At 45.5% G+C, this 23,876-nt stretch overlaps 1 long non-coding RNA gene across 4 annotated transcripts in view; it reads right to left on the reverse strand.

Moving 5' to 3' along the window:
- The window catches only part of LOC118555500 (uncharacterized), an 85,121-nt gene extending 70,502 nt beyond the window's left edge, over positions 1–14,619 (reverse strand). For 2 of the 4 annotated variants that reach the window (XR_013444574.1, XR_013444571.1), the window contains exons 1-3: positions 14,492–14,619; positions 10,201–10,276; positions 5,060–5,132 (exon numbers count right to left, since the gene is read on the reverse strand). This is a non-coding gene — a long non-coding RNA (uncharacterized LOC118555500). Of the gene's footprint in view, positions 1–5,059; positions 5,133–10,200; positions 10,277–13,847; positions 14,080–14,491 lie in introns of all 4 variants that reach the window. The other 2 variants (XR_013444573.1, XR_013444572.1) reach the window with 2 other exon arrangements.
- Between the last annotated feature and the right edge of the window lie 9,257 nt (positions 14,620–23,876).

Consider the following 23,876-nt stretch of genomic DNA (forward strand, 5'->3'; position numbering starts at 1 on the left):
TCCAGATGAAGCAGATGAGAAACTGCAACCCAAGGAAGTTAAGCAACTTGTGAGAAGCACTGCTTGAACACAGGTGGCCTAGCTCCTGAGCCCATGCTCTCCGCCACCACATTCTGCTGCCTCTTCCGTGACAACCACACTCGGCTCCTCCCAGAGAGAGGAAAAGTGGTTATGGAAACTCTGAGAAGGAAAGGATTCATCTTGCCTGAGAGGGGGCTCAGAGCAGGCTCCACAGAACAGGGGATGCTGGAGCTGGGCCTTGAAGACACGAGAAGAGGAAAGAAATTCAAATACGAATGGTACATGGAGACCAGGAAAACTCGTCTGTGTTTTCGAAACCATCACAACCAAAACACAGAGCTAAGCAGCAAGCCTGGTGCCTGACCGTCTTCTGCTGCTGAGGCCCACTTCTCACCAAGGAACAAGGAAAGAATTCGTGGAACTGTGGTCTGAATGTTTATGTCAGTTTTCCCACTTGGTTCAAACTCTACCTGGGGTTTAGCTGTCCTCACAGTATCTGTAGGAAGTTCTTTTCCTCTTCCTTCTGTACAATAGATAATGTTTTGGGAAGGGGACCCCCCCCCCAACGCTCATTTTAGTGTAACTGAAGCCAGATCCTCCAAGGTTGGCAAAGGAGGCTGGAATCACCATGGGGGGCAACTTAGAACAGCTAGATCTCATGGCTGAGATCTCCAATTCTTTTTTCCACACATGGAGATACTCTCTCCTTTGCTAACCACAGAGGTTCTAAGTCCAGTTTTATTAAAGGCTGTCCAGGGGTTTCCTTAGAGTCTGTTCCACTCAAACCTGCTGACAACGTCCCTTCCCTCAACCTCTAGCTTCTCTGATGACTGGCTACTATGCCAAGAAATGCAGGTGAATAAGGACAAGTAAACTCCAACAACCAGTGAGTACTCCTGCGGCAGACTTGCAATTATTCTTCCCATTCTAAATACCGCCTCAAAATATCCCCCACACCGTTCCAGGGACTGCTTCACTTTTCCACTCTTCTTTACAGCAAAACTCTCTAAGAGTTTTGTCTATATTGCCTGTGTACGATTTTTCTCCTCCCCCTTCTCTCTTGAATCCACTCCCACCAAGCTTCTGTCCACAGAGATGGCTTTTATCCAGGCCCCTAGGTTGCTAAAGTCTACCGAGAATTCTCAGCTCCTCTCTTGCTTGGCCAACCAGAAATACTTTTCACAGTTGATCATTCCTTCTTCCCCGAAGCACCTTCCTCGCTTGACTTCCATGACATCATTCTCTTCTGGTTTTCCTTCTGCCTTACTGGCCACATCCTGCCAGTCTCCTTTGCTTGTTCCTCATTGTCTTGCTAACCTTTAAATGTGGGAGTGCCCTGGGGCTGGGTCCTTGGTCTCCTTCTCTTCTCTGTTCTCATTACCTTCTGGTGTCTTCTTACCATCCATCTCAGGGCTTTAAATACTATCTAGACGCCTAGGACTAAAAAATGTTCATCTCCACCCCCAACCACTCCTATGAATGCCAGGCTCACATAGCCTACAGCTTCCTCAATATCTCCACTTAAGTGTCTAACTGGCATCTCAAATTCAACATATGCAAAATTTAACATCCGATATACCCCCAACCTTGCTCTTCCCACAGTATTTTTTTTTCAACAATTTATTTACATTTTTAAAAACTCAGTTCGGGGCACCCAGGTGGCTCAGTCAGTTAAGCATCTGCCTTCAGCTCAGGTCATGATCCCAGGGTCCTGGGATCGAGCCCCATGTTGGGCTCACTGCTCAGTGGGGAGCCTGCTTCTCCCTCTCCCTCTGCCCCTCCCCTCTGCTCATTGTCTGTCTCTCAAATAAATAAACATTTTAAAAATAAATAAATAAATATTTAAAAACCCAGTTCAGGGCGCCTGGGTGGCTCAGTCAGTTAAGCGTCTGCCTTTGGCTCAGGTCATGATCCCAGGGTCCTGGGATTGAGTCCCACGTGGGGTTCCCTGCTCAGCGGGGAGTCTGCTTCTCCCTCTCCCTCTGCCCCTCCCCCCGCTTGTGCTCTCTCTCTCACTCTGCTCTCTCTCTCAAATAAATAAAATCTTTAAAAAAAATCCAGTTCATCCATTTCTCCCACCCCCATCCCTGCCTCTGGCTACCACCAATCTGTTCTCTGTATCTATGAGCTTAGTTTTTGTTTGGGTTTTTTTTTTTTTTTTTTAGAGTCCATATAGAAATGAGATACGGTATTTGTCTTTCTCTGTCTGTCTTATTTCACTTAGCATAATGCCCTCAAGGTCCACCCATGTTGTTGCAAATGGCAAGATTTTATTCCTTCCTACGGCTGAATAATATTATTATATACACATATATATTCCATATATGTGTATATGTATGTATATATAATATTCCACTATATATGTGTATATATGTGTGTATACATACTATATTCGTATATATACATATATACACACAAAAGTTTCTTTATCCATTCATCCATCAATGGACACTTAGGTTGTTTCCGTATCTTGGCTATTGTAAATAATGCTGAAATGAACATGGGGTGCATATATCTTTTCAAGTTAGTGTTTTCATTTTCTTTGGATAAATACCCCAAAGTGGACTTGCTGGTTCATATGGTAGTTCTATTTTAATTTTTTGAGGAATCTCCATACTGTTTTCCATAATGGCTGCACCAATTTGCATTCCTGCCAACCATGTACAAGGGTTCCCTTCTCACCACATCCTCGCCAATACTTGTTATTTCTTGTCTTTTTAATAGTAGCCATTCTGACAGGTATGGGGTGATAGCTCATTGTGGTTCCGATTTGCATTTCCCTGATGAGTAATGATGTTGAGCATCTTTTCATGTACCTGTTGGGCATCTGGTATGTCTTCTTTGGAAAAATGTCTATTCAGATCTATAGGCAATTTTTAATCAGATTGGTTTGTGTTACTGAGTTGTATGAGTTCTTTATATATTTTGGATATTAGCCCCTTATCAGATATGTGATTTGTAAATATTTTGTCCCATTCAGTAGACTGTCTTTTACTTTAGTTAATGGTTTCCTTTGCTGTGCAGAAGCTTTTCAGTGTGATGTAGTCCGGCTTATTTATTTTTGCTTTCGTTGTTTTTGTTTTTGGTGCCAGATTCAAAAAACTCATCACTGAGACCTACGACAAGGAGCTTACCACCTGTGTTTTCTTCTAGGAGTTTTATGGTCTCAGGTCTCACATTCAAGTCTTTAAGCCATTTTGAGTTCATTTTTGTGTATGGTGTTAAGATAGTGGTCCAGTTTCATACTTTTGCATGTGGCTGTCCAGTTTTCCCAGAACCATTAATTGAAGAGATATCCTTTTCCCATTGTATATTCTTGCCCCCTTTGCCATATATTAATCGACCGTATAGGCGTGGGTTTATTTTTGGGCTCTTGATCCTATTCCATTGATCTGTATGTCTGTTTTTATGCCAATTCCATGCTGTTTTAATTACTATAGCTTTGGAATATAGTAATATAGAAATCAAGGGGCATGATGCCTCCAGCTTTGTTCTTCCCTCTCAAGATTGCTTTGGCTATGTGGGGGTTTCTGTAGTTCCATACAAATTTTAGGATTATTCGTTCTATTTCTTTGAAAAATGCCATTGGAATTTTGATAAGGATTGCGTTGAATCTATAGATTGCTTTGAGTAGCACAGACATTTTAACAATATTGATTCTCCCAATACATGAGCATGGAATATCTTCCCATTTATTTATGTCTTCGATTTCCTTCAAAACGTAGCTGCTGATATACTTCCAACCTTGTTCTTCCCACAGTCTTTACCAATGCAACTCCATCCTTCCAGTTGCTCAGAACAAAAACCTTGGCAACATCCTGAACAGAAATGCTGTGTTACACAACTCCAGAGGGCACCAGCCACATTTTAGTCAATGCTACTGGTGTTATGCAACATGGTGACCCTGTTTCCCTTCATTCCTCTTTCTCCAACATCCTACATCTGATCTGTTAGCAAATTCACTTGGCTCTACCTTCAGAATGTATCTCAAAATCCAACAACTTCTCCCCAATTCTACTGCTATCAGCCCGGCCCAAGCTTGTCCCCTTATAACTTTTTATCCAAAACAACAACAACAACAACTAGAGCAATCCTTCTAAAATATGTCAAATCACATCACTCCTCTACTCAAAATTCCCCAATCCTTCCCCTCTCACTCCAAGAAAAAGTCAAGATTCTTACAATGGCCTATAAAGCCTTGAACTGTTTTTTTCTCTTTGGTATTTATCTCTATGTAGCCTATGTATTTTATGTGTTTGTCTCATTGATTATCTGTTGCCCACATATGAATATAAGCTTCGTGAGTCAGGAACTTGGTGTGTTTTGTTCACAGCTGAAGCCTCAGTATCTACAACAATACCTGACACAAAGTACACACTCAATATATATTTGTAGATGAAGTAAATGAAGCAGGTTACAAAGGGGGAAGTCTTTACACATGGGCCAGAATCATACCAAAACACATATAACAAGTGAAATGCTATTTGAGTAGCCAGCTAGTGCTGGGACCAAGTCAAATCCCAGGAGATGTTCAGTTCCAAACTCCTACTGTTCGTTTTTCCATTGCTTTGATATTTTACCTGATGCAGTCTCCTTTCTTTTGCCTCCTAAAGAAATGCACCTATATAAAGTAAGGAGCTCCCCCTGGTGGAGGTAACTCCAACCAAGCAATGGAAAAGAAAATCCTAGAGCAACAGGCTTTTAAGTTCTAAAGGAGACCACGGGGACAAAGGAAGTGACTCCAACATTTCACAGAAAAAGTCCTCTATAGAAACAAGGGGAACCAATGATTAGATTCAAAGTACATTGGGGGGGGACTTATCAACTTATTTTGCTGTTGAACCTTTTTTGCAGCTGAAAATGAAAAAAAAAAAAAAATTCACTGCAAGCTGAACAACGTAAGTACCTACTCCCAAGGAATTTTTAATCTGGTAGAGGATGTAAGTCATGCATACAAATAAGCACAAAGCAACAAGTATGGCTGTGAATGAGTGAATGAGGGCCAAATCAGAGGAATAAACTAAGAGCTATAACTTACCCAGGAAAGAGGATAGCTTTGGGCTGAGTAAATCCAGGAAGACAACTTGGAGGGGGTGGTTCTGGAGCTGAGCCTTGAAAGACAGATAAAATTTTAGTAAGAGAGTATTCCGGGTAAAGGCCCTTCCCTGTGTAGGGAAGGGCACAGCCGGTGGAAACCCAAGCAGGCCAACAGGGCCCTGCAAATGTCACAATCTGGGTGACAACACAATTCAAACCCCTCCTTGAAAAAAGCAGAGATAGATTCTCAAGAGAAAAGTCCTTGGCAGAGGTAAACACAGGAAGGAACCAAAGAAATCCCCCCTTTTCTTTGTTTTCCCTTGGATGAGAGGAACACTACTAAAAACTATGGGGGGAAACAAAGATAAAATACGAACTCCATGATAAATTATCCAGCTTACATACTAGAGGATTCTGAATCCACAATATTGAGGTGCGCCTGGGTGGCTCAGTAGGTTAAGCATCTGCCTCGGGCTGAGATCACGATCTCAGGGTGGCTCAGGTCATTTCATTTTCAACTTTTCATTTGAAACATTATAGACTTACTCCCAAAAAAGTTGCAAAACTAGTACGAAGAGCCCTTCACCCAGATTTCCCAAATATTACCATCTTATATAACCACAGTACATTATAAATCAAGAAATTAATGTTCATACAATACTATAATCGATAGACTGTATTTTCATTTGCCCCACCAATGTCCTTTTCTCTGGTCAGGGATCACAGACATTTTCTTAGACTCCTTTAACCTGGAACGGTTCCTTGGTCTTTTTTGGTCTTTCCTTACCATGATACTTTTGAAAAACACTAGCTGGTTTCAATTTGGGGTTTATCAGATGGTTTATCATAACTCAATTTAGGTGATGTGTTTTGGCAAGAACACTCCAGATATGACGGTGTGTCCTTCTTGGTGCATCCTGTAAAAAGGCACGTGGCATCAGTTTATTTCATGACTAGGGATGTTAAACTTCAATCACTTGGTTAAGGCTGTGTCTGCCAGGTTTCTCCCCAGTGGCATAACTATTTTGCCTTTGTAATAAATAAGCTTTTTGGGGGGAGATACTTTAAGACTATATAAACACACTGTTTCTCATCCTACTTCTGTCCATTCATTTTACTATCCATTGATGGTTCTGGCCTGAAATAGTTATTACTGGGCGCTTGCCAAATAAGTTTCTAGTCCCATTATTCTTTCTGTAGCTTATTAATTGGAATGCTATTATAAACAAGTGCTTTTCCTTCTCCCTCATTTATTTACTTATTCAGTTATTTCTTTATATTTGCATGGACTCATGGGTTCTTATTTTACTCTCTGGGTTATGATCCATGACTACCATTAATTATCTTGTTGCTTGTCACAGATTTCACCATTGGAAACCCTTCGAAGTGACTCCTGCATCCTCCTGGCACATCCCCATTATTCCATGGACACTGTCTTACTTTCTGGCAGAGGAAGACATTCCTGACTCATTTTCTAGGCTCCCTGTCCCAGCCCGGGAATCAGCCATTTCTCCGAGATTCTGGTTCCTTTTATTTGGAGAATGGTATTTTGAAACCAAGATCTTGAGTGCGAGGTGTGCTCACTGGTATTGGGGTGTCGCTGCTTCCAGGACTTCTCAGCAGACAGAGCTAGGAAATATATGCATACCTACAAACCACTCTATTTCCGTATCTATCTCTGGGGGGGGGGGGTGTGCGCATATAAAGTGACGCATGACGCATTCATACTGATAACCTCTGATCACCACCAGCCTTCCGTCTTTTCTTCTGTGTAACTCCTTCTCCCAACAGAGTAAAAGCTGGCTCTTGTTATTCACAATATTTTATATGCTCGAGACTAGAATCTACGTAAAGTAGGTTCAGAATTGCCAACCCGTATCCCAGTGGAAAACAAACCCACTATCTAGAGAACAGGATTTATGTTTGGTTTGGGGGGGAGGGGTTGGCGGTTGGTCTTTAGCCTTAGAACAGTGGTTCTTGAAGTGTTCTCCCTAAATCAGCAGCATCAGCTCCATCTGGGAACTTGTTAGAGATGCAAGTGCTCGAGCCCCACCCTCGACCTACTGAATTAGAAATGCTGGAGGGGGAGGCCATCACCCAGAAGTCCCCGAGCTCCCTAGGGGACTCTGATGCATACTGAAGTTTGAGAACCACTACTGTGGAGTACATAGTCAAAATACTCTTTTCTGTGGGCACCTGGGTGGCTCAGTCATTAAGCGTCTGCCTTCAGCTCAGGTCATGATCTCAGGGTCCTGGGATCGAGCCCCCATCGGGCTCCCTGCTCCGCGGGGAGCCTGCTTCTCCCTCTCCCACTCCCCCTGCTTGTGTTCCTGCCCTCGCTGTGTCTCTCTCTGTCAAATAAATATATAAAATCTTTTAAAAAATACTCTTTTCCGAAGTTAGTGCATTAGTCTGCTCGGGCTGACAAAACTAAATACCACAGATGGGTTGACTTAAACAGTAGAAATGTATTTCTCCCATCTTAGGGATGTGAGAAGTTCTTCAGGCCAGAAGTCCAAGATTAAAGTGCCAGCAAGGCAGGGGCGCCTGGGTGGCTCAGTCGGTGAAGTATCTGTCTTCAGCTCAGGTCGTGATCCCGGGGTCCTGGGATGGAGCACCATGTGGGGTTCCCTGCTCAGCGGGGAGCCTGCTTCTCCTTCTCCTTCTGCCCCTCCCCCCCAACTCATGTTCTCTCTCGCTCACTCTGCTTTCTCTCTCGCAAATAAATAAAAAATCTTTAAAAAAAAGTAAATTCAGAAAAGTTCTCATCCCTTCTACCTCATTCGCAGTCCTTTCAACCCTGTTCCCATCCACCCCTGTAAATTACTAATCCCATTAGTTTTTGGTTTCTCTTTCCACACAAGGAGCATTGGTTTTCCGTGGCTCCTGTAACAAATTACCACAAATTTAGTGGCTCAAAATGCCACGAATGTAAGATATTACAGTTTTGAAGGTCAGGAGTCCAAACTGAGATTCATAAGGCTAAACGTCCAGGCGTCGGCAGGGCTGTGTTCTTTCTGGGGGCTTTAAGGAAGAAGCTGTTTCCCTGTCTCTCCAGCCTCTACATGCGGCCTGCACTCCTGGGCTACGGCCCTTCTTCTATCGTCAAATCGCTCTGACTGGGAGCCCTGCTTCCACGAGCACATCTCCTCCCTCTGACTCTGCCCCTTCTGCCTTCCTCTTACAAGGACCCTTGTCATCCGCTTGGACCCACCAGGGTAATCTCCTCAGATTGCCATCCCTAATCACATATGCAAAGTCCCTTCTGTCATATAAAGCCACATAGTCACAGTTCTGGGGATTAGTGTGTGAACATCTCTGGGGGAGGGGGGGCGTCATTCTCCCACACAGGTATTTTTTAAGTTTTTAAAAACACAGAGTGACAGATCTTAGTATTCTCCTTCTTACAATCATTAAACAGCTTCCCTCTCTTCCTAGAAGGAGCCCAACCGCTTCGCCCTGCCAGCCTCCTTCGCCTCCTTCCATGTCCTTGACTGTGCCAAATCCTTGATGGCTTTCAGCCTTGGCACGTACTCTTCCTCTGCCTAGGATATTCTTTCCCCAGCTCCTCTCATGGTTGGCTCATTCTTCCAGTCTCATCTCAAATGTCACCTCTTCAGAGAAGCTATCCCTGATTACCAGACAGGTAACAGCCCATCTCAATGACTGCGATTTAGCCTATTTATTTTCTTTATCATTGATCGTGGTCTGTAATATATTATGTATCAGTTTGTTTATGGACCCATCTTTCTCACTAGCATGTAATCTCCGTGAGGGTGGAGACCGTGTGTATTCCTGTACATCCCTAATATCTAGACACTCAATAAGTGTTGACAGGATAGATGAATGCTGCTCCAGTCTGGGCGGCCAACGGAGGATGAGTGTGTTACGGGTCGAAATAGAGTAAACAGAAGAATCCCTGTGACTGTAGGTGCTGCTCATGCAGACTTTCACAATCCCCAGTACAGCCTCAACAGTTTCCTATATGTCATTCATTCCGTCATTCTCCCACAAGTATTCGCTGAGTAGCTAATATACACACATTTAATCCACACAACAATACCATAAGGGAGCTACTATTACTATTATCCCCCTTTTACCGACAAGAAGACTGAGGTTCAGAGAAGTAGCGTGGCCAAGGACACGCAGCTAGGAAGCTACTATATGCTAGTATATGTTAGGCTTAACGCTAGGCTCAGGGGCTATACCAGGGAACGAGGGAACATGGTCCTTGCCCTCTCTGGTGGACAGTCCGAGGATGAATCCATGCTTACAGGGTGCTGTGCTAAGTGTTATGATAGGGCTCTGCTAAGGGGGCCATGGGAGCACTGGCCTGGGACAGTGAAATCAGGGTGAGGAGTGAGAGGAGGCTTCTGGGAAGAGGAGGCGCTTGAACTAAATTTGAAGCCTAAGTAGATCTTAGCTAGAGGAATGGAAGACCAACTAGCCAGCTACTGATCGGGCTCACGGGCTATCATTTGCCTTGATGAAGTTTCTGGTTTTCTAGGGTCTGGCCTTCACCGCCACTTTGCAGGGTAAGAAATCCAATATTATGAGTAACCGAGAGTTATCTGACATTGGGAATACTGGCACATGCTAATAACGCTCAGGAGAGAATGAAGTTTATAAATCAGAGTTCGTTCGCTAAACTGGGAAGTGGCCATTCTCTCCAAAGGCGTGCCTCCTGGGGCAGTTTCCTGGGGAGCTGAGACCCGGGGTCCCCACGCTTTCTCCTTAAAGGGCCAGATGGTAAACATTTCTAGTTCTGTGGGTCATACACAGTCTGCGCCACTACGCCACCTTTCCACTGCGGGGGAAGAGCAGGGACAGGTAACTCAGAAACAAATAAGCGTGGCTGTGTTCCAACAAGACTTTATTTACAAAAATAGGAGGCAGGGTTTACGGAGCCCGGCCTAGAATAAGAGAAGTAGTTACAAGATTCAAGTGCTTCATCACATCCACGTGTCCGCTGATGCAACAGAGCTAAACCCACCTCCGGTATCAGACTGGGCATGTTCTCTCCTAGACAGTGCCCAGACCAACACCGCCAACATTGGCCTCTCTGGACCTTTTTTAATGCTCAGCCGCCCTACGAAATCCCACCCTTTCCTAAAGCGTTGGGTATATGAAGGCTCTACTCACCAGTAAAGCTCCAAGGAAAATGCCAGCAGCATCAGTTCCCAGCGACTTCACAGAGAAAGCCCTGCTCCTTTGTTACCTGCAGGGGGAAAGAGTAGTCTCCGTTCTTACAGATGTTTCCCGCAAAAAAAGTGGCAGATTCAGCAACGCTAACACTTAAAAGAGACCCACGAAGGGAGAGATTGTTCTTTTAAATTAGAATTTTTTATTTTTATAAAAGCAGTGTGGGTTCCCTGTAGAAAATTAGAAAACAAAAATAAGGGATAAGTAAATATTTATTATATTTTTATATAATTATATAAATAATTTAACATAAATATTATTTATTATATTTTTATATAATTATATAAATATAAATTATGACTTATATAATTATATAAATATATGTTTATATTTATTATATTCCCACCTCCCAGAAACTACCCATATTAAGAGCTTAGTACAGGGGGCGCCTGGGTGGCTCATTCAGTTAAGCCTTCGGCTCAGGTCATGATCCCGGGGTCCGGGGATCGAGTCCCACGTTGGGCCCCCTGCTCAGCGGGGAGTCTGCTTCTCCCTCTCCCTCTGCCCCTCCACCCACTCGTGCTGTCTTTCTCTCTCTCTCAAATAAATAAAATCTTAAAAAAAAAAGAGCTTAGTACATATCCTTCCAGATCTTCTTCTAAGTTTACATAATACATATCTGCACTTTCTACCAAAATGAGATAATACAGGTACATGTTTTGTATCAGTCACCTCCACCACCACCCATTTATAAATTTTCATCTCATCGAATACCCCTCCATATTCAAATTTCCCTACTTTCCCCCCAAATGTCCGACAAAGCTGGCTTGCTCAAATCAGGATCCAATCTCAGACCACACTTTTCATCTTTAGTCTCTTTTCATTTAGAATAGTATCCTTTTTTCAGGACAGGGATTTTGTTTCCTGGCCTAGCTCCAAAGCCTTTACCAGTTCTTGGTATCCAGTAGTAGCTCAATAGATGTTTACATAATTAACTAATTAATATAAAACTTAGGGGAAGTGGGGTTTCACCCTAGAGCTTATCTCCTCCACCCATCACCCTTTATCTCCATTTTATAGATAATGAAAATTAGGACCAGAGAAGTGAAGTGACTTCCCAAGGTCACCCAGCAAGTACATGGCAATTGCTTTCCATTTCTCTGTTTATTCTATTAAACCAAGAGTTGGCAAACTTCTTCTGTGAAGGACAGAAAATCAGTATTTTAGGCTTTATAAGAAAATATAATGACAGAAATACAATAATACAATTACAAGGTTTTGTAATACAGGTCTACTAGTGAAAAAAATGGAATAGAAGAATAACATTTTGTTTAATTGTGGTTGAAAGTTAGTGTTCCCCATGATCCAAATGAGTGTAAAGGTTCATCTGATAAAACATTCTTAGTTTGCAGGTCATAGTTTGCCAGCCTCTGTCCTATGCTATGCTGCTTGTCTGTGATTTGGCTTTTTCTTTGTGTTTGAGTGAAAATAACATCCTTCTTAATTAAGTTATAAATGGGTTCTGGCTTATTGAAGTTATATGGTACTAAAGTACCAATGGGGAAAACTCCTTAGCCACACCCTTAAAATGCATTATCTTGTCTTACTTCAGTACCTAACTGTTGGTAATGTCTGTCTTCTTTCGCTTAAATTGCAAGAAGGTAGGTTGCATTGTGATTGTGGCTTTCATAATTAACCATGTGTTAATATTTAATGCGGCTGACCAATTTATAAATCAGTGCAAGTGAAGATGGTAATTGGCCTATGTCAGGGCTATTTTTTTTTCTCAAATAAAAACATTCTATGCTATTCAGAGAACTAAATAGCCCAAGAGTTAAAAGAATAGAAAGTGGTTGCTTTTGGGGGAGCAGGGAATGGGGAGAAAAGCTGGGGACTCTTTAAAAAAAACAACAACAAAGCTTGTAGAACTATTTGACTTTTAAAACTATGCACATGTATAATTTTGATAAAAATACAAGAAAGAAAACCAGAGGCACATTAAAGCCCTTCTAGAAAAGGCTTCTTGAATACTTTCCTCCATCCTCCCAACTGAGGTTAGGGTCCCTCTTCTCTGCTCCCCACAGCATCCTGTGCTCAATTTCATCAGCGCACGTAACACACTGTACTATCATTATGTGTCTCTGTCTCCCTCTTGGAGCCAGGAGCTCCTTGCATGGATGGCCTATGTATTACTCATTTCAGCAACTAGATTTTATAATTTTTAAAAAGCTAGTCATTAAAGTGAAGTGAAACTAACCAAATACCCTCAATCTAAGCAAATTAACATCACAATGAGATACCAAACCAAAAGACTAAGCAGGTGTTGGTGAGGATATGGAGAAATTGGAACCTTCATACATTAACCAATAGCAATCTTAAATGGTGCAGCCACTTTGGAAAAGAGTCTGGAAGTTCCTGAAAAAGTGAAACATACGGTTGCCATCTGATGCAGAAATTCCACTCGTAAAGCAGGGAACGAGGGAACACGGTCCTTGCCTTCTCTAGTGGAGAGACAGAGAATGAATTCAAGCTCACGGGGCAGTGTGTTAAGTGTTATGATAGAACTCGGCTAAGGGTGCCAGGGGAGCACCAGCAAAGGGCAGTGAAATCAATCAAAGAATTGAAAACATATGTCCAGGGGCGCCTGGGTGGCTCAATCGTTAAGCGTCTGCCTTCGGCTCAGGTCATGATCCCAGGGTCCTGGGATCGAGCCCCACATCGGGCTCCCTGCTCTGCGGGAAGCCTGCTTCTCCCTCTCCCACTCCCCCTGCTTGTGTTCCCTCTCTCGCTGTCTCTCTCTGTCAAATAAATAAATAAAATCTTTACAAAAAAAAAAGAAAACATATGTCCACACAAATGTTCCCAATTATTAGATGACTCTTAATAACCAAAAAAAAAAAAAGAAAGAAAGAAAAAAGAAAACAACCCAAATGTCCATCAACTGACAAATGGATCGACAAATGTGGTATATCCATAAAGCGGTATATCCATACCATGGAATATTATTCAGCTATAGAAAGGAATGACATACTGATCCATGCCACAACATACGTGAAACTGAAAAACATGATGCTAAGTGAAAGAAGCCAGTCACAGAAGACCACATAGTGTAGGATTCCATTCATATGAACTGTCCAGAAGAGGCAATTATATAGAGAAAGAAGATGGATAAATGGTTGCTTAGGGCTAGAGGTCCGAGGAGAAATTAACTGCAAACAGTTTTATGGGAATTTGCGGGTGGGGAGTGTGAATGGGGACCAAAATACTCTCAAACCAGATTGTGGTGATGGGTACACAACTCCACCAATTTACTAAAAATAACTGTACACTTAAAATGAGTGAATTTTGGGGGGCGCCTGGGTGGCTCAGTCGTTAAGCGTCTGCCTTCGGCTCAGGTCATGATCCCAGGGTCCTGGGATCGAGCGTCGCGTCGGGCTCCCTGCTCTGTGGGAAGCCTGCTTCTCCCTCTCCACTCCCCCTGCTTGTGTTCCCTCTCTCTCTCTCTCTCTGGCAGATGAATAAATAAAATATTTTTAAAAGAGTGAATTTTATCGTATGCAAAGTGTAAGGCTATTTTTAAAATCCCTCAGTCTATCCCATTACTTAGTTTCTCTCGAAATTAACTTTTTTCCCCCCAGCTGGCCTACCCGCGTTACAAGACCTGGTGAGAATGGTGGTGAACGAAGTTTCTGACGCATTCCTGTCGGTTGGGGCTGAGGGTTGTGCTGACAGACACATCAAAGTCAGCATCTGTGTGTGTGTGAAATTGTAAGACGTCTTGAGGTGTACGAGGCATTTCCGACTGGGTGATCCAAGGGTGTAATCCAGGCAATCCGTGGCCGCTTCTGCCAGGCTAAGTGTGGAGCGTGCCCAAGGCCCCTACTCCAAGTAAGAAACGTCGTCAGGTCAGAGATTCACTCCTTGGCAGCTCTCAAGCCCTGTGCACGCCCAAGCGAACGTTCCATCAGGGCATATCCGCGGAACTGGTGAGGTGCGGCTGGCGGTGGGGGGTAATGTGGTCAGCGCTTATGGGGCAAGGAGGTCCTGCCAGACAGCCAGATGATCCAAACTACCCCCCACCCCCGCTCCCCGCGCTCGGCGCACTCCCACGGGGGTCCCCCTGGGAACAGCACGTCCCTCCACGGGGACGATGGGGATGTGACAGCACCTCTCCGAGCTAGGGGAAAGCCTGGCACCGAGTCCCCCCCCCCCTTGCCGGAAGGGCACAAACTGCCACAAAGCCAGAGGGAGGTGTCTCCTCCCAGGGGCTCCGGGCGCCTGGGAAACTCACGCGGCTGCTCGGCAGGGTGGCCGGGAGGTGACCGGTCAGGGAGCCCGGACTTGAGTCGCTGTCGCCGCCGCAGACCCACCGCGCGGCCGGCGCAGGGCGGAAGGAGAAGGCGGTGGAGGGGGCGGGGGATGAGCCGGCGAGCGCGCCCGCAGCGGGTGGGGCCACCGGCCACCGGCGGACCCCAGGACCCCGCGCGCCGCTCCCGGGTCACGTGGCCGCCGCCCCTCCGCCCCGGGCGCTTGTGTCGCAGCGCCCCCTGGCAGCCAGCAGCGGGCACGGCGGCGCGCACGGGCGCGGGCCGGCTTCCGGTGCCCCCCGCAGCCCAGGTGAGGCCTCCGCCGAGGGGGGCGGGGGGCGTGCGGGGGGCCCGGCCGCCCGGGGAGCCCACCCAGACCCAAACTGGGGTCGCCCAGGGCTTTTGCCTTCCACCCTGGCCTCCTTCTCCCCAGGGACCCCAAAGAGCGCAGAACGGCCCAGTAATTATCTTGCACCTGGATCCCGGCTCCCTTCTGCAAAAGTGGAGCAGAATCAGGCAGTTTTGGGGCGCCGGGGTGGCTCAGTCGGTTAAGCGTCTGCCTTCAGCTCAGGTCATGATCCCAGAGTCCTGGGGTGGAGCCCTGTGACTCCCCACTCAGCGGGGAGCCTGCTTCTCCCTCTCCCTCTGCTGTTCCCCATGCTTGTGCTCTCTGTCAAATAAATAAATAAAAATCTAAAAACAAAAAAGGCAGTTTTGTTGGAAGTGGGTTTTTCTTGATATGCTTGGAAAAAAAGGTATTTTCAGGTGCGTGAATGTGAGCTAATTATGACCTCCCTGAGCCTCAGTTTCCTCCTTTATAAAATAGGAATAATAATAGCACCTACTTGACAAGGTGTTTGTGAGGGTGAGGATTAAATAAAATAATCCACCTGTTAAAAATAAGACAGCTAGCCCAAAATGGAGTCACTCATGCTAAGCCCCGGGTCACCAAAACCAGACCTAATATCGTTTTCCACCTCTCCCAGAAATGGAATCCTAAAGCAGTCAGTCAGGAATCACCAGGTCAGTACTAATGAAGTAACCTAAAGAAAAGTGACCTCAACCCAACCAATTCACTTTTTGCTAATATCTTCCTTGTTCCTGCTCCCTTTTGTATACAAAAGTCTTTTATCTTGTACAGCACCTCTGAGCTTCTTTCTATCTGCTAGGTGGAATGCTGCCCAATTCATGAATCCTTAAATAAAGCCAATAACATCTTTAAAATGGACTCAGTTGAATTTTTTTTAAGATTGTATTTATTTATTTGAGAGAGAGAGAGAGTGTACGCATGAGCACAAGCAGGGGGAGGCAGAGGGAGAAGCAGACTCCCCACCAAGCAGGGAGCCGGACGTGGGGCTCAATCCCAGGACCCCAGGATCACGACTCGAGCCAAAGGCAGATGCTCAACCGACTGAGCCACCCAGGTGCCCCATGAATTTTGTTTTTTAACACACATAACGGGTTTGGCAGATTGGTTAAAGCTAGTTATGTAATTTGTTTTGCAGGGCTTACTTAGCAAACTACCTAAGAGTAAGGGTCGGGCGCCTGGGTGGTTCAGTCATTAAGTGTCTGCCTTCAGCTCAGGTCATGGTCCCAGGGTCCTGGGATGGAGCCCCTTACTACTCGGCGGGAAGCCTGCTTCTCCCTCTCCCACTCCCCCTGCTTGTGTTTCCTCTCTCACTGTCTCTCTCTCTGTCAAATAAATAAATAAAATCTTTTTAAAAAAAAGAGTAGGGGTCATCTTTCCTCAGGATTCAGGGAAACGAAAGGATTTTGACACCACAAAATAAACACATACCTAAGGTGAATTATTCATAAAAATGGTAAGTATATGAGAATGAAAACAGTCTCTTGCCACACCTTACTGTCCACATACATGGGACTTTGCTCGTGTGCTATCTTCATTTGCACTGCTTTTCCAGGACTCTACTGTCCAGACAAAATTTCTTCATTGCAGGAACTTCCCCATAGTCCCATCAACTCTTCAATGGAAAGCATCAACAGTTTGTGCTCTAAAATCCTTCCCTTTCCTCGAAATTCTCCCCTTGCTGTTTCCACCAATCCTAGACTGTTGGCATCATGATCCTTATCCAATCCTAATCAAGTGTCCATGTTGAAAGACCCTCTGCCTTAAATCGAAAACTTCATTTCTCAATAAATCCCGACCTCTCCTTTCCTCCCTGAAACACTACCAAAACCTTGTGAGGTGGTGGTCTCCCATACTGAGGTAAAGAATAAATTCAGCCTTGTCAAATCAACAGGTATGTCGGTGATATTTGGGGAGTTCAGCATTTGACAGCTTTGAAGGCCCCACAGAGATCCGGTGGCGGCTGAGACCTCATCGCTATAGTTCAAGACCTTCAACTTGAAATGAGTGTCCTCTTCTGAGGCCTCTTAAGCTTCCTGCTTGGGGCTCTCTGACTGCAAATGGGGGTTTTGTAGGTTTCACATTGGCTGAAGCTCTGATCCCTTTCTTTGAGCTCCCAGTTGCTAAGGATACTGGTCCTGCGGTCCACACATCACCCCCAATGAGAAGCCATTCCTAACCCCCTGGACTGTAGGGCTCTCTGTGTGCCAACTGTCCCGGGCTCCTCCTCGCTGTGGCTCTCACTATAAGGGTACATAAGGGTAAGCCTAGTGGGACCAAAGTTCCCTGCATTGTAATCGTGAGGTCAACCTGTGATGTGGCTGGGACCTGGGTGATTTTATGGTGATCTCTTTCTCTCCACAGGCCCCATGCCCCCCATCCTTGAGTTCTCTTCTTCCTTTTGAGTTCTCTTCTTCCATTCAAATCTTCTCATTGAGTGCCCAAAAGAGTTTTAACATTTTCTTCTCAGTCTTTCAGATTTTATATTAATGTTCCTCATTATTTTAAGACATTCCCACAACTCTCTTGCTTTTCCTGTGAAAACAATCATACTTACTACAATTAATCCTCAGGCAACTGTGTTTATTTCTTGTAGGCTTTTTTGTATGTTTCTATATTTGCTTAGACTTTACCCCCCTTACTCCTCTTTTTGCAAACGATCTTTAATTTCTGCTCTTGAAATGATTACATTTATCATTAGAAAAAGAGCAAAAACTGATAGCTATATATATGTAAAATTCTAGAGAGTATAACCTCGATAAATTTTATATGTATCTACACTCACATACAGAGTTAGAAAAACATTTTAAGAGAAAGATGCCAAAAGGTTCAGTGCTTACCTATGGCTTTTTTTGCTCTTTCTGTGCACTTTTGTAGCTATTTAAATATGAACCATACAAAATCTTTTACATAGTTTTGTGTCATTCTGAACACCCTACTCTTATAACAACTCTAAAATTATTTAATAAATAAAATAGTTGTACAAAACATTCTGGCAGGCAGCAAGGGAAAAAGTTTGTATGTTGTCTCTTAAGTGTCAACTATCAATTATGTTCTCTTGAGCTAAAATAGATCTTGGTTCATCCAGGATATTTAAAATCAACCTTCCTCAGGGCGCCTGGCGGGCTCAGTCAGAAGAGCATGTGACTCTTGATCTGGGGGGGCATGAGTTTGAACCCCACGTAGGGTGTAGAGAGTACCAAAAAAAAGGTAAATCAACTTAAAAAAAGTTTTTTTAATCAACCTTCATCATATCTCTCTAGTAAAATTTATTTTACTTACAAATTTTCAAACAGCTTTAACCTGTGTTTACCAGACAGGAAACTGGGCAAATATTTGTATCTGCCTATTACCGCTGCCCCAGTAACTAATCTTCCACTGCGATACAGTTTTTCTCAGTAATGTCAATACTTTGCCTTGAAATATATGATAGGAAGTTCACAGGCTTTGGTGCCAGGCTTACCATCTGTTTACTGCTATATCACCTTATCCTGTTGCTATCTCTTCCTGAGACTCATTTATATCCTTTAAAATGAGGTTAATAATTCTTACTCTATTATTGACATGTTCAACACCTCCCAATTGAAAACAATAGTCATCGTTATTGTTATTACTCTTGATTATTCTTTAGTATAAGGAAAAGAGCAAACAGTACCCAAAACAGTCATATTTTACAGGGCAGTTGCTTTTTTTTTTTTTTTTAAGATTTTATTTATTTATTTGACAGAGAGAGAGAGATAACGAGAGAGGGAACACAAGCAGGGAGAGTGGGAGAGGGAGAAGCAGGCCCCTCTCGGAGCAGGGAGCCCGATGCGGGGCTCGATCCCAGGACCCTGGGATCATGACCTGAGCCGAAGGCAGACGCTTAACTGACTGAGCCACCCAGGCACCCCTACAGGGTGGTTGCTTTTAATATTTACAAATGCACATGGAGTGACTGGGAATTTGAAACACCTAAACCTAAGGTCTGGTGATGTCACAGCAATGAAGCTACGAAGAAACCCATCTCTCACCTTCTGCCATGCGAGGGGCGAATGGTCCAACTAATAAGCCACAGCCTGCGAGAGTGAGAAGCAAGCAATTGATCTAGAACGTCTCCCATGTTTCTTACCTTATCAATGAGAGGCTGATGGCGGGTCCATGCGCGCTGTTCTCTCCTTGACCATCTCCTCCCCGGCAGCTCTGGTTCCAAGAGAGCAGCCTGGCACTTCATTCATTCCAGCTACAAACCCGTAAGGAGAGCCAGCTTGTGTTTCAGGCAGCGTACTAGGAGCTGGGGATGCGCCTGTGAAGTAAGCAGACTAAAACATCTGCCCTTTTGAGTTTATATTCCAGCGGGGAGAGACAGGAATAAATAATTGATATAATACATCAGTAAATTAGGTAGCCTAGAAGAGAGGCATGTGATGGAAGGGGCGTGGGCTTGCCGGGGGCCAGGTGTGCCGTTGTTAATGGGCTGCTCAGGGTCAGCCTCACTGAGAAGGTGCCATTTGAGCAAAAACTGGAACGTGATGAGGGATCAAGGCACAGGGACATCTGGGGGGACAGTAACAAAGTACCAAAATATCCAAATGGCGCGCTGTTAGGTATGGGGGTTATAAACTTAGAGGGGAGGACAGATATAAGCAATTATGACAAACTGGTAAGTACTGACTCTCAACTCTAGAAAACAAACTGAGAGTTGCCGGAGGGGAGGTGGGTGGGGCACGGGGTAACTGGGTGATGGGCATGAAGGAGGGCACGTGATGTGATGAGCCCTGGGTGTGATACGCAACTGATGATGAATCATTGAACACTACTTCTGAAACTAATGATACACTATATGTTGGCTAATTGAATTTAAATTTAAAAAATGATAAGGACTACCTAAGATATAAAGAATGACCTCGAGTGGAGTCAGGGAAAGCTAGCCCAAGGGGGAGATGATTCTAGAAGTTCGACAAGGGTTTGGCCAGGTGACAAGGAACACCGGGCCGATGGGACAGCACGTTGGGAGTCAAAGATGACACAGAGGACCGTAGACCGGTGATCTTTGAAGGCCCTTTTCCAGAGGGGCCACACTTCATTTGTGTGGTGAGGCCCCAGTCATGGGAGGGCACACCCAGAGTTCTGGATGCATCGCATTCCATTCGAAGCACGGAGCCTACTTTATTCAGCCAAACCTTACTAGCGGTCTTTCAAGTTGTTTGTAGCTTCCCACTATGACCCAAGAAAGCTAGGGTAAACATCTTTGTTCATAAAACTTCTTTACACTTGTTCAGTTATTTTCTTAGCATGAATTTCAGGAAGTTAAGCTGCTGGATTCAGGGGTTTTCATATTTCAACCTTTGATACATTTCCCGCTTGGCCTTCCAGAAAGAAGGTGTCAATTCTCAGTCCTACCAGCAGTGTGGGAGACTCTTTGCCCACATCCTTACCAACAGTTTGTTATTTTTAGTATCTTATCCCAGAAATTGAATATAAAAATAAATATGAGGAGAAGACAGTTTCAATCTCTGAGAAGGAAGTTTCCGAAACTGATCGTTTTTCCTGTCTTGTTCAATAAAAGAAATGAGACGGAGGCCATCCTGCTGTGCAGACTTTAAATCGTGAGTATGACGGTTCAGAAACTCAGGATGCAGCCAATAGAATGATCAGACCGTTTGTACCCATTACCTTAGGAACGCCTCCTATAGCTTAGGCACCACTTCTGGCTCTGGGGTGGGGCAGATCTGAAGTTCAGGGCCAGCTCCACCCCTCATTCGCTGTCTGATCTTAGGCAAGTTACTGTAAGTGGGTGTGCCTCGATGTCCTGGTCTGTAAAATGGGCTGGTGAACACAGCACATATCTGAAGGAGTGGTCGTGAGAGACCACAGTGAGCTGTAGGTTCTGGTCTGAGATGAGAAGCTGCAGCCGGAGAGCCATGCATCCTGTCAGCATGAGGCAGAAGACCCAGCCCTACTCCTTCTGCTCCCTTTTATGCTGCAGGGGGAGGCCCCTGGTAGTAGTGACAGGATTTCAAGGTTACCTGGGTCATAAAGGACTCCTCGGACCGTAGTCCCGTCCCCTTCCCCGCCCCACACTGGGGAGGCTCGGTGTCCCTCTGACATGAGCACCCCTCCCCCCCATCTGTTGCTCAGGGGGGTGGCTTGGGTGGAGGAGGACTTGGCTGGTCTTGGGCTCTCCGAAAGGACCAAAGGACGTGTGGGGGAAGAAGAAATGCCCTGGGGACACATAAAACAAGGAGAGACCCACCAAAGCATTTAACAAGTGTTCTTTTCTCACCGGATATCATCGTCACCATCACCATCACCATCACCACTAAACTCTCAGGCATTTCTGAATCCACCCCGCGACTGTCGCTGCTGCAGCCAGACCGTCACATTGTCAGATTGACGCTAAATAAGGCCCGTCTGCATGGCCTGGACAGCCTCTCATTTGCCCCTGTCTTCCCTTCTGTGGCAGAGTAATGCGTTCTAGCAGAGTAATAGCTAGCGTTTCTTGAGAGCCTATGACGGGCCAGCCAGCCCTGTGCCCGTCATACACGGGGCACCCCTGGGAAAGGCAGGTCATCTTATCCTGAGTAGACAAACCTCAGTTTACCCAGATGATCACGGCTCTGCGGGGTTGTGAACCCAAGCCAGCCTTGAAGCCCACGCTCCTCACCCCCTTCTGACCCCTTCTGACGCTGCTAACTAGCTGCCCGACCCCTAGGCATGTTTCTTAACTTCCCCGCATGTTTCCTCATCTGAAATGTGTGCTCATGGTAATGCCTATTTTCGGGGGTTAAAGGACTTTGGTACAGGCTGCCTGGCCCACAATAAGCTCTTCATAAATCGCAGTTGTAAGGATTTTTTTTCTTTTTAATACGATCAGGGAGGGATCAAGAAGAGGAAGGAGATTCAGCAAAGGAGACCGAGCAGCGGTGGCACCAACAAGATCAGGGAGGGGGAACCGGGAGAGAGGGGTGTCATGGAAACCGAGGGGAGAGTATGCCAGGAAGGAGGGGGCCCTAACGCAAAAGGGTACTCAGAGGCCGGTTTCTTCTGACAAGACAAAAGAGCAATTTTCATCTCTTAGCGACCGATGAGAATAAAGGCAGAAAGGAAGGAAATTGGCCTGTAGCTTTATTTTTTTAAGTTTTTTATTTAAATTCCAGATAGTGAACAGTAGGTGTTATAGGAGTTTCAGGTGTACAGTAGAGGGGTTCAACACTTCCATACATCACCCAGCGCTCATCATGACAGGTGCCCTCCTTCATCCCCATCCCCTAGTTCCCCCATCCCCCACCCCCCCTCCCCGCCCATAACCATCAGTGTGTTCTCTGGAGTTCAGTCTGTTTCTTGCTTTGCCTCTCTCTCTCTTTTCCCCCTTTGCTCATCTGTTTTGTTTCTTAAATTCCACGTATGAGTGAAATCATAGGGTATTTGTCTTTCTCTGACTGACTTGTTTCGCTTAGCATAACACTCTCCAGCGCCATCCATGTCACTGCAAATTAGCCTATAGCTTTCAGGGAAGCCTTTTTTTAGACTAACTCCATTAATCTGATCAGAATGCCCAGGTGTCAGTTCCGTGTCTTCTAATTAGGGAAAATGCGTATTTCTTTGTTTTTCTTTAAAGTGAAACAAACAAGCAAAAAGAAATGTCAGGTTACATCAGGTTGGTGAAATAAAAATTCAGACAATCTCAAACTGACACTGCGGAGGGGAGGGGAAAAGAAGAAAAAGGGATGGATCACAGAACAGGTTTTCAAAGCAACGGTCTATACTGAACCCTCAGACTAACTCCCGTGAAAAGGAGGGTAGGAAATGGACAGAACTTACTGGTGTTTCATTCCATCTTTCTATTCTACCTGGTGCCACAAAGAAATTATGGCCGCCTAAACTGTGTCTTTGGACAAATATTCAACAAGTGTTTCTAGAGTAAAATCGAGAAAAAACGATCGGGAAGCGGCCCACTATTCTAATCTAGACTAGATGAGGGAGGTAGATAACTCCCGAGGGGAGATTTAGGGAGACACAGAAAGGAATTAAGGGTGAAAATCTACATACGCTGTAAAGCATTGGGGGCCCCTGTGGCTTTGGGGGCCTGGGTGGAGCTGTCACTTACCTGGGGGTGGGGGAAGGGTCCCCTTTGGCTCGGGAGAAATGAGGGTGGCTTTCAGGGTCCCAGAGGTGCCCCAGAGGGATGCAAAGAGTGGCCCTGTCCTGGCCAGTTATCAGCTAAAGGCTCTGAGGCAGAGAGGCCCACCCAGTCTCCTTCCGGCCAGGAGGGTTAAGAAGGCTGAGGCTTAAGGCAAATTCAGGGTGCTGAGGGTGGGGGAGGGAAGATGGCAGAGCACAGGAGGTCGAGCCTCCAACCCTCATCACCGAGGGGTGAGTGTGGGTGGCTGGACTGCGGGTTTTAGGGTCGGATTGTGAGGTCATTGATGGAAAAGGAGCAAGAAGCCAGGGAGGAGCCGAGGGGCTATTTCTGGAAAAAGCAGCACTTCAAGGCCGGTTCTGGGTATGGCAGCCCAGGGAAGGCTGCCCCGGCTTCTCCGCTCCCTCGGGGCCTCAGCCTGCACCCCCTCCACCCCTACTGAGCTGTCATCAGCTGCTAGCCTAACTAAAACCCCAGTGTCTCTCCCAGAGCCCCTAACCTCCGCCATTCCTAGGACAACACAGCCCAGAGTTCTGTGTGATCCCCTGGGCTCTGCGATTCCTCCCAGGCTTCGTGTGGCTGTGGATCTCCATGTGTCTCCCTGGTCATTGCGCCCTCACCGGGGCTCCCCTTACCCAAACAGCTCTGGGCTTCTCCTCGATGTCCCTCCCGCCCCCCCGCCCCCCCCCCCCGCTGCCACTGCTGTTTATGATAACCTCTCAGCTCAGTGGAGTCCCCATTTCAGGCACGACAAATGCCCCCGGGGGGCCTCAGGTCTGGCATTCAGTTCCCTCTCCACACCCTGCCCTAAATGCAATCACCCCCCACCCCCAGCCGTATCCTGTTCACAGAAATAGGGACATGTGCCCCTACACAAGAC

The sequence above is a fragment of the Halichoerus grypus genome, chromosome X (genome assembly GCF_964656455.1).
Source record: "Halichoerus grypus chromosome X, mHalGry1.hap1.1, whole genome shotgun sequence".
In the NCBI taxonomy this organism is placed as follows: Eukaryota; Metazoa; Chordata; class Mammalia; order Carnivora; family Phocidae; genus Halichoerus; species Halichoerus grypus.